Genomic DNA, 19,510 nt, shown 5'->3' on the forward strand with positions numbered 1-19,510 from the left:
TGTAATGTTATTTGCAAGCTCCTGTAACATTAACTGCTTTGTTTTGGATAGTGTTTCAGCACCCCTGGGTTTCCCCCCCTGATGTTTTATAATACGCTAGCTACGAAGAAAACAATACAACCAGTGCTATACCTTCATCATCACTGGTACTCTATATACGTGCACCAATGGCACTGTGCTTGATTTCTGGAACCTCAGGTGCGCAGTCCTGGCTGCCACTCAAAATTGATCTTCCTTGTTCTGCCCAAGAGTGCTGGCAACTTTTGAAAAGTGAACTTACATTTGAAAGAGACCTGTGTATAGCTTGTTGAGGTTTCAGCTGGGCAGCTAACGTGAATGTAACATTGTGTGCCATTGCAGATGAGATAAGGTAACGATCATGAGGCAAAGGATTAGGAGTTTTCTCCTGTCTTGCTGTTGTGAAAAGGCCACACTTTTATGGCGATATACCTGGTGGCCTGGTCCACACTTAGAGGTGTCCCTTCAGGAATGGGTGCAGTAACTGCTGCTGCTTTTGTTGCTGCTGCACTTGTGACTCAGCAATGCCTTCTTGTTGTGCCAACCACATGATGAATGTGCATGTGGGCACTGCGATTTGCACGGCTGCAGCAGTCCTTTTGGAGTTCTCACAAATTATGCCTCTGTTCAGATATTCTGGTGGCCTCTGCATGCTTCCAAGGTGATCCTGGCAAGTGTGACTCAGTCCACATTTCTCCCTTTAGAGAGATGTACAAACATTCTGTTTTCAGATTTAACTACCTATGAATGCAACTTTTTCGGATTTTATGGTGCAGTCCTAACACAGTTTAATTCAGAGGAATCGTCTTTCACATTCATCGAACTATTTCAAAAGTGGATTCCCCATGCTGTGTTGCAATCAAGGCTCAGATCTTCCTGTTTTGTAATTGTTTGGACTTTGGTGTAGTGGTTAAGAGTGCTGGACTCGTAATTTGGTGAACTGGGTTCGCGTCCCCGCTCCTCCACATGCAGCTGCTGGGTGACCTTGGGCTAGTCACACTTCTCTGAAGTCTCTCAGCCTCACTCACCTCACAGAGTGTTTGTTGTGGGGGAGGAAGGGAAAGGAGAATGTTAGCCACTTTGAGACTCCTTAGGTAAAGGTAAAGGGACCCCTGACCATTAGGTCCAGTTGTGGCCGACTCTGGGGTTGCGGTTCTCATCTCGCTTTATTGGCCGAGGGAGCCGGCGTACAGCTTCTGGGTCATGTGGTCAGCATGACTAAACCGCTTCTGGCGAACCAGAGCAGCGCATGGAAACGCCGTTTACCTTTCCGCTGAAGCGGTACCTATTTATCTACTTGCACTTTGATGTGCTTTCGAACTGCTAGGTGGCAGGAGCAGGGACCAGCCAACAGGAGCTCACCCCGTCACGGGGATTCAAACCGCCGACCTTCTGATCAGCAAGTCCTAGGCTCTGTGGTTTAACCCACAGTGCCACCCACGTCCCTTGAGACTCCTTAGGGTAGTGATAAAGCGGGATATCAAATCCAAACTCCTCTTATCTAAATTAGAAACTATAAGAGACCCCTGGTTAAAATTTGATTCAATTCCATACCCATGCATGTTTGTTTTTACCAAAAAGAGCCACTCTTCAGTGTAGGCCTCATTGGGATTAATGAAGGATGAGCAGTAGTTCTGTTTGGTGGATTGCACTCATGATGTACTCAAAGATTGCAAGGTCTGTTGAACAAGTTAGGGGTTGGGGTTTTTTTGGTGTGTGTGTGTGTGCGTGTGTGTGTGTGTCTAATCTAGTGTTCCAGTATAATTGTGACCCTGTAATATCAAATGCAATGTGTCAGTTTCATAACATTGATGGGATGCAGCTGATAAAGTACTCTTTTATTCTCCCCCCACAGTCAATAAAATGTGCTGCACTGGGTTACGCAAACAGTTTACACTGATACCATGTAGATTGATCTCGCATGTATAAAGTGGTGGCAGCTTAAATCTAAACACAGGCAGGGTGGTACGGTTGATAAATCGATTACTTGAAGATACTGTTGCTTATCAATCAGATCTGAGAGTGGGGGACTTGATTGCAGGAATGCAAGGGAAATTCTTGCAACAGGTAATTGGCTAGATGCCCTTTAATTTGCAGGAGCCCTAGATAATCACAGAGATTAGACATAAGAAATCTCAGGAACTGGATGGAGAATATGAGGGAGTAGGAAGAACCAACATGAGTAAAACCTATATATTTTATCTTATTTATTTATTTTTCCATTTGCATCCCACCTTTTCTGCAAGGAGTTTGAGGTTGCAAACATCGTTCCTCCCCCTCTCCATTTTATCCTGTGAGGTAGATAAGGCTGAGAGAAGAGGACTGGCCCAAGGTCACCCAGTGAGCTTTGTGCCCGAGTTGGGATTTGAACCCAGGCCTCCTAGACTCTAGCTCAACACTCAAACCACTACAGCCTTCAAGTCACATCTAGAAGAACACAGAAGTCGATGATGCAGAGCATTCTGACAACAAGATTACAATATGCCAAATACTCAGGCAGGAACCAAACATTGCTGGAACATTTATTTATTTACAATATTTACAGGACAATGCTGGAGTCACTTTGTGGGTTGCAGGACCTGTGACAGATACAGCTTGTTATAAATGAGATAGGCAGACCATTTTGACAAAACATTTTCTCCAAAGCATATGAACCTGTATCATTGCTAGAAAGCTTTAACAGAAATGATTTTTCCATGAAGCTTTTCCCCAGATTTTTTTTTTAAGTTGTGCATTCTAAATGAGAACATTGTGTTCTTTTATTACTTTTTCTCCTCCCTCTCTGTTCTAAACTGGGGAACATAAAGAGCAGGAACTTAAAGATGAGATAGAAAATTATTGTGTGTCCCCTCCTCCTCCCTGCTAAAGAGAAGTAAAGCTATGAGTAGCCCAGAAAGTGATGAGAGAAGGCAAATTAGTTTTGTCAATAGTCCAGCAACACTGTTACCAGACAATAATCTATTGTGGCCAGAGTTTTTTAATAACCACAGCAAATGCATGAATCATCAGTACTACTTACCAGTGTCATTTATAAAGCATCTAAAATTTGCAAAGCACTTGTGTAGAGATTAAAAAATAAGACAATCCTTGACCACAGGTTTACAATCTGATAGATGTGACAGAAAAGGAAAATGGGATGCACGGGGGAAAGGGAAACATGTAAACTCAGCCATTGATTTTAAGTAGGCTGAGTTTGTGTGTGGGTACATCAAATGTATAAACATAAGAAATATAACTTCATAGAAAAAGTAATGTTGGTAGAGCAGGTTTTGTGTGTTGCTTCAAATGAACAGCCCTACCCATAGTTACCACGGAAAAGTCTTTCCTTATGTTGGCAATCCTTGTGCAGAGAGCTGCAGCTGAGTTCCTCTGCCCCATGTGCCAGTGATGTACCACATCAGAGCTGCATCATTAACTTGTGGGAACAGAGAGTAAACCCTAGAATACACCGAACCGTCTCCTGCATATTGGTACTGCCCAGGAAATCAGAAATGGTAGAGGAAGCCTTATTTCACTAAAGAACTTCTGCTAGGTTTCCAAGGATAGCCGAGGTTCTCCAGAATTTACCCTTGAACTTGCAACCCAGTGTCTTTATATCTGCATGTTGCTCATAGAGGCCATCTCCAGAAACTATTAACACGGATACAATATGTTAATACTGTACGGTCTTCCTCTCCCTTCAGTTCTGCGATCATATTGGTGATCTTGCCTCAGCGGTCTTGCTGTATAGATGAATAAATGCAATGAAGATTTGAGAGAAGACTTTGCGGCATTTAAATGTTGTGTAAATTTGCAGGTCCGAAAGTGTTCCACCTCGCTTAATAAGAACCAGCTCTTTCCCAGTTGACCAGAAGGCAGGGCTGTGTTAGTAGCAACTTCACCCCTTTACATGAAAGGCCACAAACAGAAGATCAAAGGGGGTTTGATTTTTCATCATGATCCCACTTTATTTGCATTCACGCATGACTAGACTCCATCCATGCACTCATTTCCTCTCAAACACCCACATCAGCTTGGATGGTAAAGTACCCCTGAAAAGATTGCTTTTTTCCTCCTGTATAAGCTAGTAATTTCTCTTAAAACAGTAATGCATTAGCAAAGAAGTTTTACAAGCTAGTTATGATTCAGCCTTTGGTTAATATTCTTGAGTAAGCTTTTGAAAATGTACGTACTTTACTGCTCAGTAAGGGAAATGAAAAATGTAAGGGTCGTTAATTTCCAGTACATGCTCCATGGGTTAAGCCGTAAGGAGGACTTCTTATGACTAGATGCAAATAAAGAGTAGGCAGGCAGGACAGTAAGCTATTATTCAATGTCCCCTGCATGGTGTACCTAAATTTTACAAGTCCTTGACACAGGCTCAGTTCACACATTCAAGCACATTCCTTTATTTCTCATCGCTCTTGATAGTGTCAGACTAGGACTGGGGGAGACTCAGGCTCACATCACTCAGCCTCACTCACCAGGAGGATCCTGGGCCAGCCAACCTCACAGGGTTGTTGTAAGAATAACAAAACTGGGCAGGGGAGAAAAATGTATGCTGTCTAGAGCTCCTTCAAGGAAAAGTGGGATATAGATGCAATAAACAAGCAAACCAAACAACACGTAGATGAACTGGCTCTGCTTAGAGTTACTGTGTTTGAGGTGATATATAAGATGATGCAACAAGTTTCCTTCTGTGGTTTTCCTGCGCATGACGCACATTATTTGATGCAACTGCAGTCATAAAATGATTATCATGCGCAGATGAAGCAGTCGACAAAGGAAATCACCTCATGCTGAACCAGACCCATCGGTCCATCTAGCTCCATGTTGTGTTACACCAGGCTTTCACAACCTTGGGCCTCCCAGATGTTGTCAGACTACAACTCCCATCATCCCTGACCACTGGTTCTGCTAGCTAGGAATGATGGGAGTTGTAGTTCAGCAACATCTGGGGACCCGAAGTTGAAAAAGTCTGGTACACCCAAACAGGCAGTAGCTCCCCAATGTTTCAGCCCTATATGACGATGCTGGACTTGAATCTGAGATGTTCTGTGGCTCTTCTCATTGTTTTTGTAAACTGGGTCACTTTGCACAAGGATGTAATGTGAGAATTCCATTGTACGAATCTTGGTTGCTGGCAATATAACTCAGAGGGTGAGTTAAACCCAGGTTGCTGATGTTGCTGCTGCTGAACTAGTTTGAAAGTTTTCTCCGAAAGGTCAGGTGCCTTAGGAGCTCATATGCAGGATAATAATCTCCCCTTGTTGGTCCTCAGCAGTTGGTTTTCAGGGGTATACTATTTCTGTCTATGGAAGTTCTATACCTATCATATTGTTTAAACCCAAACACAAAACGTATTTGTACTTATTTGAATTCTGTGACCTCTTCAGATGCAACTTTACTGTGGCATCCTTAGCAGTCTGAAAAATATGCAAATCTCCAGAACTCTTCAAAGCTAAATATTGCAGGTCTTTCACAAAACAGAAAATGGGGCATAGCCACAGTGACGATTAATGAATGGCAATGTTATATGCTGTATGTATATATGAAAAGTTCTTTCCCATCATTGTTAGAATAAATCTGAGTGGGTTTTTAAATGAGAAATCTGGAAATGTTTTGAATTCTTGGTCAAGCCTTTTTCTTATTTTGTTAATCCAGCTGTGGAATAAGCTATTAATGATCCCCAGATGTTGTTTGTAATGATTGATTTTAGTTGTGAAATAATACATATATTTGCTTTAAGCACGCGTGCACACATAGGTCATTGACAGATTCTGGTATGATTTGGAATAATAATTTGAAGACAGAGAAGTTTAAATGCCACATATAATTGCTTTTGTTCAATGATTTTTCATTCTTAATGTTTTTCATTCTAATTGTTTCCCTGCTTCCCATAATCTCAGAATAAATATTTGCACATTTTGACATCCTGTTGTTCATTGTAATGTGTAAAATAGTTGCATTCTCTAAGCAACATCATCAACAACAAAAATGGATAATAGGATCACAGTGTGCGCCCCCCTTGCAATGCTGTTATAATTTAATCCACTTCATGTTGTTGTCTTGAACTGTTACCAGTAAGACTGAGTGCAGGGCATGTCGCTGCAGTAACATTTCCAGTGCAAATATAAACTTGTAATAACTTGTTTTGCCTTTATATTTTGATACTTTCTTCTTGCTCAAACAGAGCTCTGAGAACAGCCTGAGTTCTGTATACTGCATTTGTAACATCCCTCCTGGTTAATTTAGCGCTTTTTGATGTTGATGTTTTAATAGCCTTATGAACTGGTCCAGGCACTGTTGGAAGTTTTTGTTGAGGTGAGCAGCATGTTTAGGTTGTGTGATTCAAGTACCATTGAACCATAAGCTGGTAGATCTGAGATCCACCCCCACCTGGGTGACTGAGTTGCAGTGGTCAACGCAGAGACCACTGGAAATGACACAGCTTGATAAGACCTGACTTCCCGGGTCAGTCCTGCTATTTCAAGAGGACTGGGAACCAACATTCAAGTCCTTTTCCCCAATGGTTCCTCTGCAAAAATAACAACTGTGACTTTCCCCCAAAGAGTGTTGCACAGTCTATCATGCATGAGAATGTGAAGCATTTTGCAAGTATATCTGGGAGCTGGGGTGCAATACAGCCCAGAAAATGTGCAGCAACTGCCAATGCACTGCAACCGGTTATAGTAGTATGGGAGACTGTTGCCCAGCCTATGTATGGGCTATGAAGTACGCCTATCCCAGGTACATCTGGGTGTGGAGAGGCACCTGGGGCACCAAGGGGCCATCAGCATGGTTCAGTACAACACATTTGTGGATGTTGACCTCTAAGGACTATATTATTATACAGTATAATAAAATTATTACAAGTAATCATCATAATCAATAAGAAATGTAAGGGCGGAGGAGGAGAGCTTGAAAAGGAGGGAAGATGAAATTTTCAAGTTTATACATTTGAAGGTAAGGTAGATCTCAGCAATATGAAATCACTGTTGTGATAATATCATGTTAATAACCTCGTAATTGTAAACCCTGCTTTCTTGAATATGTTTTAAACCACCCTCTCCAGAGTGATAGATATTGCATGACCTGCCTTAACTCTGCCCCTTGTGATGCAATTCAGTTATTGCAAGAATGCCGTATAAAGCTCACTATGCCTTTCTTTCTGCCTAAAAATAATACACAGGAAGCATGTAGCCGAGCTGTTAGAAGCCCGGATCTTATTGAGCTCTGTTCTAGTTCCTTAACCACAAGCACTCGTCTGTTATCTCATATGTAAAACGCTTGCTGTGGTTTCAGAGTTTCCAACTGCACAATATTGGAACAGTTGAAACAGAGCAAAATCAGAGGGAGGTTTCGACAGACCCGGGCTATTAAAGTTTCTGCTAGACTAGGACTATGCATACCTAAATCTGGACCTGGAGGCTGGTCTCCACCATAGCTCAAGATTTTGGAGATTGGTGGCTTGAGATAGAAGCTGGAGTACAGCAAAAAACTATTGCTTTGTTCACCAGGTTTCAAGTATTTACTTGAAGTCCAAGTTTCAAGTATTTACCTGTATGCTAACCTGATGAATCCAGAGGCATTATATTGTCTGCTAGTTGCAGTGTCTTAAGTGGCACATCCCTATTCATTTCTGCCCCTGAAGAAAGCTCTGAGACCTGAGAATATAGAGTCCACTGTAGATGACCAGGTTGAGTCTTAGCCTCAAACCTTGAGGCTTCTTGTTCAGGTTCCAGAGTCCCAGAAACAGTCCATTGATCCAAGGTCACTCTTGACAACCAGTTAATCAATTTAATTTTTTTAAAAAACAAAACCAGTTTTTTTAAAAAACAAAACCAGACTCACCCAGAGCAGTTAGAAGGAAGAGGACTATTCCCCTTTAGTGTGAAATCTTGGGGAGGAATGGGTTGACAGATCATCCTGTGTGAGGAGCATGGAAAAGTCTCTATTTGGAAATTAATACCCCATAGTAGGAATTAAGGTTTACTGACACAATGGTGGCAATGAAGGAAGTGTGGCTCCTACAGAGAGCTGTTCCATGTGTGGGGCCACCAGTGGTGAGTAGGGCAGCAAGATTGTGGCCCTTGATGATAACCTATTTAGTCTGTGTTGCCAGGCATCATGAAATACAAATCTGGGAAACAGCAACTATTTATGATTTAATCCTGATATTTATTTATCGCTTACTGCAAAAAAAGGCTCAAATCGATTTACAATTTTTTAAAAAGTAAACAATACCAAATTAAAGAACACCAGAAAACAACATTAAGTAAATGTATACATCCTGAAATAACGTAAAAAGGGCACATCCCACCACCACCCAACTAAGAGGTGGACACCAATTAAGAACAAAATGCCTGGGTGAATAAGGAAGACTCCACCTGGCACCAAAAGGGTTGATAGTGATGGGACCAGGAACACCTCTCTGGGGATGGCTTTCCACAGTTGGGAAGCCATCACTGAGAAAGCTTGATCTTGTATTGCCATCCTACGCACCTCCTTCAAAGGGGGCACATGAAGAGGAGCCTCAGGTGATGAACACAAGGTCTGGGTAGGTTCATGTGGGGAAAGGCAACCCCTAAGCTATTGGGCTTCTCGGCCACATAATTCTTTGTAGGTCAAAACCAGAGTCTGGAATTGAGTCTGGAAACTAATTGGCAGCAGTGCAGTTGGACCACATTTTGATCAAACCTCCTACTTCCAGTCAACAATCTGCCTGCTTGAATTCCACACCAGCTACAGTTTCAGAACTGTCGTCAAAGGCAGCCCCATGCGTAACACATTGCAGCAATCTAGCCTAGAGATTTCTAGAGCATAGACAACAGAAGCTAGACTATCTCTGTCCATAAGGGGTTGAACCCCACCTATCTGGTCAGAGGAACCACCCATTACCATTGGCTCGTGTAGTTTTTCATCACCAAGGCCAGGCACAGATCTAGCATGTCCATTGCCACACCTGCTGATGCGAAAGGGACCATACGGCCTCCATCAATAGGAACCGTTGTTGCCTGATACAATTTGTTTGTGATTTTCGGTCAGCACCTGAGCCAAATCCCTCCCACAGATGTGGAAGTTATTGTTTTAAGCCATTTGTTAAATGTGCTTTCTGTGGACGACAACTTTGTTTACGTGTCATCCCATTTGTTTTTGCCCCCTTCCTCGGACCACCCTGCATGCCTTTTGTGTCGGAAGCTTCCGAAGGGCTTTGTTGTGTTTTGTGTTCAGAAGAATTTCCAATCAATCACACTATCACATTTTCATCGTTGCATTCCCCAAAGTCTTCATACTGTGAGACCAGTAATTATTGCGAGTGGTAGAGAATCCTTCTCGCCCCCTTCATCTCATGTAAGTGCCAACATTCCTGAAGCGAACACAATGGAAAAGAGAAGCAGTTTATGTCAGAATATGGCCGCATTCTTCAGATTAAACCTACTTAGAAAAAAAAAGTGGGGGAGACAACAACGTAACATTTTCCAATGACTGTTTATCATGAATTACGTCAGTTTTCGTTTAAACTGCTATTATTCCTCCTTAATGCTTCTTGGTGCCTGCATAATTTACAGCATTGGCAGCTGTGGTTCTATGAAATAACCATTCACAGCCCTTGTATAATAGTAAAGAACATGATGTGTTGTCCACCCCCACTTTGCTAATTATTATGGGGCTCCTTTAAGCCCCCCCCTTTAAAAAAAAAACCAAAATGGAATAAAACATTGTGGAGGTATTTATGGCTAAATCTACTTTTACACAGCTCTATTTTGCTTCTGGCTAGTTCTTAACTAAAGCAGTCATTTGTGGTTATTATGCTTTGGGAGATATTATGTCAGGACTGGTTTAAGAGTATTATTCTGTATCACATGACACTCAGTACATGTCAGCACTTGAGGCTCTCCTCCAATGGAAACCAGTGTAATTTTAGCTAATGCTCTTTTAGGAATAGGCCCGCTTGTAAGCTTACCTGAATTCACTGGAACTGTGCTTTGTTCCTTCCCGAGAACATTTGCTTATTATCAGCTGGTGTTGAGCTGCAAATCTGAGTATTGTTTGTCATTTCTTCTAATGATCTAAGCCAGGAGTCAGCAAACTTTTTCAGCAGGGGCCCGGTTCACTGTCCCTCAGACCTTATGGGGGGCCGGACTATATTTTTTTGGGGGGGGGGAATGAGCAAATTCCTACACCCCACAAATAACCCAGAGATGCATTTTAAATAAAAGCACACATTCTACTCATGTAAAAACATTCTGATTCCCAGACCATCTGCGGGCCAGATTGAGAAGGCGATTGGGCCGGATCCGGCCCCCGGATCTTAGTTTGCATACCCATGATCTAAGCCATCTAAAGTAATGAGGCAAAAGCTTCAGTTCTAAGCAGCATGTATACTAAGGCGCAAGTACTTACTACACACACGCTTCCAAGGAAACAAGTTTTAGGATCAGGTGCAAAACTAAACAGCATGCTTGTTGCTGGTTTGATCAGTAGAGGAATGCACTGCAGTGGGCGTTGTGCCTTTAATAATGGTGTGAGCTGTGATATGGGAAGTAGCTAGTGCAGATTTTACTGCACTTCATGAACTCACTGGGTGGCCTTAGGCAACCCTCTCCATCTCTCTGTCCCATCTGCAATATGATGATGATGATGATGATGATGATGATGATGATGATACGCCTACCTCACTGCAGGGCTGCTGTAAGGATTATTGAGATGCTGCTTGTGCAACACATCGAGTTCTTAAAGGAAGAACCATAGAAGTATTAGAAATATTATTGACCAAATTGTGAGACCAAGATCTAGAGACACACTTATTTTGCTTTCTGAGGTTTGCTGGTTCTGGTGCAATACTGTATACGGAGATTAAACGGAAAACATGGAACGGTGCTAGATAATTTTCAGTCCTGTAAACAGAAGCTTCCGGTCCAATGAACAGAATCTATCTCTCACTTCCTTCAACATCTCAGACAGATTCCATTCTGGAGGATATGCCAATTTGGTTAAATATTACTGGTTTAAAATGTAATTTTTTTAAAACAACAACAACCACCTGGTTGGCAGCTCTAACAAATATGCTTTCTGCCTATTTTGCCATCCAATGGTCTTGCAGTGATATTTTCATTAATTTGTTTACTTGCCAGCAGTGCTAATGATTGCTGTGCTGTCAGCTGAGCAGTTTAACAGTGACCTGTCATTAGCTTGTGGGAGTGGTATGGATATTTAGTGTTCTCCCTAAAGAGTCAGGAATGTTGATGGGGAGTAATACCTGCTTCTTCCTGACCTCTGATATATGTCTGTCCTGGGTCTGGCTGAGAGGTAGAGTAGGAATAATCTTCGATCATGATGCCAGGTTGCAGCCAGAAGAGAAGACCTTGCCCATATCTTGAAAAGTCCCAAGCTAGTGGAGCAGGATGTAGTTGCTGTATTTCGGCCTCTCCTGTTTCCCTATCGGCCTCTTTTTGTCCGTCGCTCCTCACTGCCCCAGTTTGCATGGTTGGGGACATCTCCAAAAGACCCAGATGCTCATTATATCCAGAATGATAAGCAAAACTGGACCTACCAACTTGGGGAGACTAAAAACATTTCCTTGACTTAAGGAAGGCTTAATACAGTAGTTCCAGAATCTGTGTTCTAGATGTATCCACTCTTTGTTCTAGAAGAGGACAACCAAAGGATAAATTCTAGAATGGTAGCAAGCAGTGTAGGCCGATTCTGAGATTCTATGATGCTGTATTTTAAATAGGGAATAGCAGACTTTGCATTTATGTGTCTCTCTCCTTGTTGCTCCAAATGCTAAGCATATTTTCCAGTGCGTATTTCTTTAAAGCAAGACAGGAAGCACACAGGGTGTGCCAGAAAGTTGAACAAAGAACAAAAAACACATTTAGTGACTCATGCGAACATTGTTTAATTTTTTCTCAACACGCAATTAGTTAATTACTCTAAGCCAAAATAATTTGCATGTGTCTTTTTTCACCCTTATCTTTCAGAGCAACATAAAAATGATCAAAGCTTTGATTTGTCTCTTGCAGGGTAACATTAACTGCTTGCTGCTCGCGGGTTTAGTAGTGACTAGTTGATGTGAAAGGCTACTCTACTGGGGGGAGGGATAATTGATCTCTGACCCAACAAGAATGGTGAAAGGAGGAATATTCCAGTAACGCAAGCCTGATTTTAAAAATCTGTGTGTGCGCATGTTTCATGTATTATTTACATCAAATGCAACTAGGAAAAATGTGATTATTATGGAACTTGCATAAATTTACATGGATCTTGTAGGGTTTTTTTTTTAAAAAAAAAAAGAGGCAGCATGCTGGAGTGCCTTGGAAATGAATCTGCAAACCTGATTTAGAATTCTTCCAGGTTTTTTTTTTAATTAAAGGCATTTCACAAGCAAATGAAAAGAAAACCTCACAGAATGTAGCAATTTTTCCCTCCTTTCTGGGTTAATGAGTGAATATTAGCTATTTATAAAGCAGATAAAAGAGGGTGAGGCGGGAGACAGGATCTGAAGTTTTATAGAGTGATTTTAATAAAGATTGTATTTAGTTGTGAAAGGGGTCAAGGTACAATTTTCAAAAGCCCTGTTTTGGCACAGTTTCAAGTCTTGCTTGTGTGACTGAGAGCCATACTGGATGTTATATTGCAGACCTATGGACACTCTCCCAATGGTTGTTTTTTCCCCCTTTTTCATTTTTTAGTGCAAAGATGTTGTCCATGGGCAGAGGAACAGGGGTTCAAAATCAAGCTTTCTCAATTGCTTTTCTGGTCTTAGGGGAGACTCTTTTCTCTCCCCGCCCTGCCCCAATGAATGTGAAAGCAACTGGGGAGGGAGCAGTTCTGAACAGACAAATAGCAGGAAGGGAAAGTATTATGCAAAACCCCCTTTTTCCACTTCTCTTCTGCTCCAAAGTGCAGCCTCCAGTGCTGATTTTCAGTATATATTTTTTTAAAAAAAGACCAGGAGATTGTTCATGCATATCCCATGTTTGAATTAACTAGTCTGAGCTTTTTGTTTTGCAGGGGATGAGGTGCACCGGTACTCATATATTGCCAAAAGTGCCATGGGTGCAAGCACAAATGGGTACCAGGGACAGCAGAAAAAGAGGTGTCAGTATTCTGTACCCGTGAGTGCTGTCATTTTAAAAAAATAAACCCAACAACCCAGTGTCCAGTTATGTACTTTGATGCGTATTATTCAACTGTTTGGGCACTTAGCTGGGAATATGGGTTAATCATCTGAAAGTTTGTGCATATGTGTGAAAACCAGAAGAAGATGGTAGGAACTATTAATTTCAATGGCCTAGCCCTATACAATATTGGTTTTGCTATTGGAGGGCCTGAGCAATTAAAATGGGGAGGAAACTTTGATTACTGCTTCATTTGGCCGGAGACAGCCAATAGATTTTTCACAGAGTCGAAGGCAAGTCTGAAAGAAGGATAAATGCTTAAAAGGTTCACTTTCTCCCCCACTTTTGACTCTGGTCAAAGGGGTTTGGCAGGATTATCTGTTCTTTCAAAAAACCTCTTTGACCAGAGTCAGCAAACGAGACAAAAGAAATGTGTGTTGAACACCATGGGAAACAAAGTCCCCTCTTAAAACTCTTTCAGCATCCCTCCAAACTGTTGCCTGCCTCAAGCCTTCTAAGTACTGGAGGTGGGTTGGAAAGCAAACTAGTTTCGAATCACATTGAACACTGTGGATAGTTAAATATAGTTATTCAAAATAGTTTTTGCTACAGATGTTACGCTATTTTGAAACTTTTAGACTAAATAATGTCAGCTCTTGTTTGCTTTCTTAGTATGTTATTCATTTATTGGGAAATTCAAAATGTAAAACATCTGGGGAAAGGGCTTCGTGCTTGCAAAGTAATCTTTGAAATGTGTACATTTCAGACTTTCTCTTTAATGGCTGTTTAGGAGGAAGGAACAGGCTGGTGTGTTACAGCTTGTAACGTTCTGTAAATGTCCTCAAGCGAGCCTAAGAGGATGGAATATGAAATGGGGGGGGGGGGAGGAATAGTGATTCAGGAAATCATAGACAAGTTTATTAAAATCTTTACTCAGAAATCCACGTAGCCTCTTGAATTAAAGAAACCTTGACATGACCTTTGGAGTTCTCTCTGTAACCTCTTCATTAAAAACTCTGAAGTAACATTTTATTCCTGTTGCAGCCCCTGAATCATGTTTGCGTCAAAATGAAAGGGTTAATTTATCTCCGAGCCGCAGTGCATGAGTTAGAGCCATACTACAAACCCAGTCATGCAGAAATAATTGACTTCCATTGGAAGTGCTGGAGTGCTGCCGTTTTAATAGCTCCTCAGTTCTGCTCAACAATTAGTCCATACGTTTTATGGCTGGGCCTTTAAGGAACAGACGTACTCAGCAGAAATTGGGGTAATTGGGAGATGATACAACACAATGACAAATGAGGGAAGAACACTGATAACAAACAGTAATTTTAATCCTCCATGTTTTATGTTGAGATAATATTGTCCAAATGGTTTAATTCTTTCTGCCCGCCCTTTTTAAACCTGCAATCTTAAAAACCCATGAACTAGAAAATGATTCCCACTGAGTTTATTGGGACTTACTTCTGAATAAACATATTTAGGATGTGGTAAACATTTATTGTGTGTAGTACCGGAAGATTGAAAGATGATCTCCTCTGGCTGATATCTGGGTTTCTTTGGACCAAGTTAAATACTTTCAGCTCTGTGGGCATTTTAGAGACTCGTAGCTTAATTGTGGGGACATGCTCTGCATCTAGATGGTTCCTGGCTCAGTTTCCCATTAGAGTACATCTGCTCCAATGTTTCCCCAACACAGTTTGATTCAGGTTCTAGTTTTTTTAAAAATACCAATTTCAGTATGCACGCAAGCCTTGCACGAATGCATGCACACAAATATTTGCTGGGTTGTAGCAAAAACGATTGAGGAGGGGGAGGCATATTTCTGCGTGATTGTAAATTATCCTGCATTGTACAAGAGAAACAACTCTTCCTCTCTAGCCCTCACAAAAGAAGGGAAGGCATTGTGTAGCGATTGCTGAGTAGGTGGGTATGTGTAATGTGTGCTTTTTTTGAAAGAAGTGAAATATGCCCTCCCAGCTAAGAAGAAGGGCAGGATAGTATAATGCAAAATTGTAAAGAAAACAACCAACCACAAAATTCAATGACCCACAGCAAACATGGACATGGGAACAGGTGTGTCGGGTGCGCTTGCCCTCGTCACCATACATGGAACCTGGGGCTTTTGCATGTAAGATAGATATCGTTAGCAAGGCCTACTCTGTAACTGAATGTGATCTGTTCATATTCAGTTATAGAATCATAAGAGGTTGTTGTAGGCCACTGAGTTAAGAGCATCCATAACAACATAGGAAATGCTATGTGGATCAGGCCAAAGGCCTATCTAGTTCAGCATATTGTTCTCATAGTGGCAAACGAGGTGCCCATGAAAAACCTACAAGCAATAGTCCATTCTCTTTGGTGATCTCCAGCAAATTACATTTATCTGACTAGTAGCCAGTGGTAGCCTTATCTTCCATGAATTTGTAGATTCATTGTGAAGTGGTGGCAGGGAGGGCATTTGAATCCCAGGCTCACTCCCGCCTGCCATCATACGTACCTAGGAGATCCTGCATACAGGGGTTGTGTGTGAACCAGTTTTGATTTCAATCCACATTTAGTGGACCAGTGAGAGTTGGATGGGACCAAGAGGGTCATCTAGTCCAAACCTCTGTAATGCAAGAATCTTTCGCCCAACATGGGTCTTGAACCCACAACCCTGGGATTAAGAGTCTGCTGCTCTACCAACTGAGCTGTACCAACTAGACCACCAATGTGTGTTGGTGTAAACCACCTTTAAATAACAGAGGAAGTTCATGGCTTAAGAAGGTCAGCCAACATCTTTATACCACACAGAATGTCATAATGAATAAATTGAATCTGATAAGGTCACAGAGAATATAAGCATTTGACTGAATGATAATTCTGTTTTCCTCCCCTGAGCATAGAGTTCTTTGGAAACAGTGACGGAACAGACTTAATTTTGAAAAAGTAAATAAATCGCCTTGCTCCATCACAACTGTATCTATAACTAATGAGCAGTTATATTATGAACTCAACAAAGTGAATGGCTTTCACAGAAGAAGAAAAGTGCGCGCTCGCTCTCTCTCTCTCTCTCTCTCTCTCTCTCTCTCAATAGCCAGTGGTCTATAAAGGTTGGTACTGGCTTTCATGAGTGCCTGATGCTTTGCAGTGGGCAGATAGTTTTTTTCCATTATTTTTTAACTGTATGAGATCCAGGTTGTTCATACAGTCGTACCTTGGTTGACAAATGGAATCGGTTGCGGAAGTCTGTTCAATTTCCAAAAAGGTTTGAAAACCAAGGCACGGCTTCCGATTGGCTGCAGGAGCTTCCTGCACTCAAGCGGAAGCCACGTCAGACGTTTGGGTTCCAAGGAACGTTTGCAAACCAGAACACTCACTTCCAGGTTTGCGGCGTTTGGGAGCCAAAATGTTTGAGTTGCAAGACCAAGGTACGACTGTACATGCAATTCTATTTCTGTACACAGGTCTGAATTAGAGCAGTTTATAAATCATGGAATAAATCAACTTTGAAATATGGCAACCGTAAAATAACATTAAGTGATGGCTTGCATGTGTAAATGGGACAACTCTTATTAACACCATGGACCAAATTTGCACATAATAACCCCTCAAATGCAATGTTTTTCAGTTGAGTCAAAGTGCATGTTTAGCTGCCAGTGCAGAGAAATAAAGTGATACAAATGCACGTGTATGCTAACACTGAGGGCTGTATATTAGACCCTCATGCTATTTGTGTAGAATTCTGACTGAACTGATGGTTGGGAGAATCACTGTCCTGATAGCATTTGAATTCTCTATTAGCTGTGCCTGCTGATGTTGGAGATTTGTCACATATATAGTTAAATGCATGTGCATGTTCTAATTTATTTTTGGAGGTATTACTTGGCTTTTAACTTCACCAAAATACCTTGTACATTATCCTCATTATAGACAGTGAGAAGCACTCTTATTTTGTTCTTGGGTTGAGTCAAAGCTGGAAAATGTTACTTGATTATACCATTTTAAAATAAGTTGGCTGAAGTATGTTGACTAATACAAGCTCAAAAAATCAAGCAGAGATGCAATGTGAGTTTTAAATAGCTCTTTCAGATTTCTCCCCCACCCCTCTCTTGATTCACCTGGAATTTTTGTATAATAATCTTAATGACTGCATTAATTAAAAAGTGTGTGTTAGCAACCAGTGAGTAAGGGAGGAGGAGGAGAACCTTTTAAAAGGTCAATTTTTAATTATTAGGAAGTATAAGAGAAGCTGAAATGAGTGTGTATAGAATCTTGTAAAGAAGGATACTTTTGGGTGGTTTAAGCTGAATGTTTGCCTCATAGTAGATGCTTTAAGATTTATCACTTGGTGGTTCTAATCTTGAGCAGAACCTATCATCTGTGCCTGAGGTCATGTAGTCTCCTGGATCTGAACCAAAGATCTCAGGGGCAGGCAGCATGAAGAAGAAGAAGAAGAAGAAGAAGAAGAAGAAGAAGAAGAAGAGGAGGAGGAGGAGTTTGGATTTGATATCCCACTTTATCACTACCCAAAGGAGTCTCAAAGCAGCTAACATTCTCCTTTCCCTTCCTCCCCCACAACAAACACTCTGTGAGGTGAGTGGGGCTGAGAGACTTCAGAGAAGTGTGACTGGCCCAAGGTCACCCAGCAGCTGCATGTGGAAGAGCGGAGACGCGAACCCGGTTCACCAGATTATGAGTCTACCGCTTTTAACCACTACACCACACTGGCTCTCCAGTGTGAAGCTTCTGGATTGGTCAGATTTGATAAAAATGTGGACTTCTGCCCTTGCCTGCCCAATTAAGCAAAACCTTATGGACTTCTGCTCAAACAACTAATTCAGAGGGCCTCGGCTGAAAATGCAATCGCCTGGTCTGGATTTTATGGCTACCCATGGCCTTTTACTGGCCATGACATAGAGCCCAGGTAATCTGTACCTTTGGTGACTGAAAATCTGGAGGGAGCTGAGTGTGGTAATACTTGGTTTACCATATTGGTTACAGATGAACAATTCTCCACATAGTGAGAACATCCATGCAGCCGCCATGCATGAAACGTTTGCTAGAATCCAGTTGGTATGTCCACTTGTTAAAGAAGCACATGACTTACAAAATGAGAAAGCTGATTTGACTCAGTGGTTTAAATTTATCTCCCCCACCCCTCTTTCATAGTTTAAAATGCCTTGATATAAATGAATCCATCACGCTTACAATGTTGTGGGGTTTTGCCATCGAGAGGCAGCTCCCAGATCACTGAAGTAGCATAAGAGGGTCAGAGATGTAAACCTCCTCCCTTTCTGAGAGATTTCACTAATCTTCTTAAAATTCTTCATACTTTCCTTAAAATTCCTGAGGATGTCTGCATAAGCAGTAGCCTCCAAACGTCCCTCAAATTTTGCCTTAGTCAAAATTCGCTGGTGGTTCCAGAAAAAAGCTTCCTTGGTTTTCTTCCAGCCAATTGCTTGGAATAACAAATTCCTGTATCAGCAACGTACTTATCCTCATTAGGCTGAATCCTACTGATCCTGCAATCATCTGACAGACCTATCAAAAACATTTAGCGGAGGGACTGCATGAGATACAGGCTGTACTTTCGTTAGCTGTGTGTGTCTTACGTCTCGTGTTAGCTTTAGTCGTGACAGTGGGAATTTAGTCATTAAAATTATTACCTAGCTTAAGATCCTGCAGTTGTTTATTTGGTAAAGTTTGAGTCAATTTATGGAAGTCTGTGTTTACTGCCTCTGCAGCTTGTTCATGATGCTGGAATGCTGGGGGGAGCACTGTACAATATAATCTGCGCTTACTAGTAAATCAGAATATTTGGCATCAGCTGTGAGGCTATGGTGTCCCTTTGAAGTGAAACAAATGAGAATTCTCGCTGGTTCCATTATGGGTTGCGATGATAGATGCTCTAAATGAGCTGAAATAATAAGTTACAGATATACCTTCTATTCTATATCCTTTGCTGATATAGAAAATAGAAATAGGGCAAATGTATGTCAGGCAGAAGTATATGAAATGACAAGCAGAATAATGAAAAGCAGAAGATTAAGAAGACATAAAATTCTTTGAATGAGTCATTGCTATAGATGAGGCTACTTAACAATTTTGGGATTGATGTCTGAGTAATTTGTGACTCATTTCACCCTTTGACACAAACACACAGCGCACAAACTATGAGAAATGACTGCGATAAAGAACATGTCCAATTTTAGATATGACAGTGTCCTCAGCTTTGAAGAATTTCTCTCTCTCTCTCTCTCTTTTAAAAAGTGCTCAGACAATTAATGTCTTATGCATGTATTCAACAATAGTTGCCTAGCAACCATCAAGTATCATGCTGCAGAGCCAAAGAGGCTGAGATGACTGAACAAAAATGTCAGCTGCCACTGTAGGTGAGTCAA

At 41.4% G+C, this 19,510-nt stretch overlaps 1 protein-coding gene and 1 long non-coding RNA gene across 5 annotated transcripts in view; one reads left to right on the top strand and one right to left on the bottom strand.

Annotated features, from left to right (window-relative positions):
* The window catches only part of ARID5B (AT-rich interaction domain 5B), a 178,514-nt gene that overhangs the window by 86,654 nt on the left and 72,350 nt on the right, over nucleotides 1–19,510 (top strand). The window lies entirely within an intron of this gene.
* On the bottom strand, nucleotides 1,506–11,748 carry LOC310845488. Its single transcript, XR_014564799.1, has 3 exons — nucleotides 11,261–11,748; nucleotides 9,965–10,070; nucleotides 1,506–9,367 (listed from the first exon to the last, which is right to left on the bottom strand). It is a non-coding gene; the product is annotated as an uncharacterized lncRNA (long non-coding RNA).

This window comes from Podarcis gaigeae, assembly GCF_964106915.1.
Source record: "Podarcis gaigeae genome assembly, chromosome: 5".
Lineage (NCBI taxonomy): Eukaryota > Metazoa > Chordata > Lepidosauria > Squamata > Lacertidae > Podarcis > Podarcis gaigeae.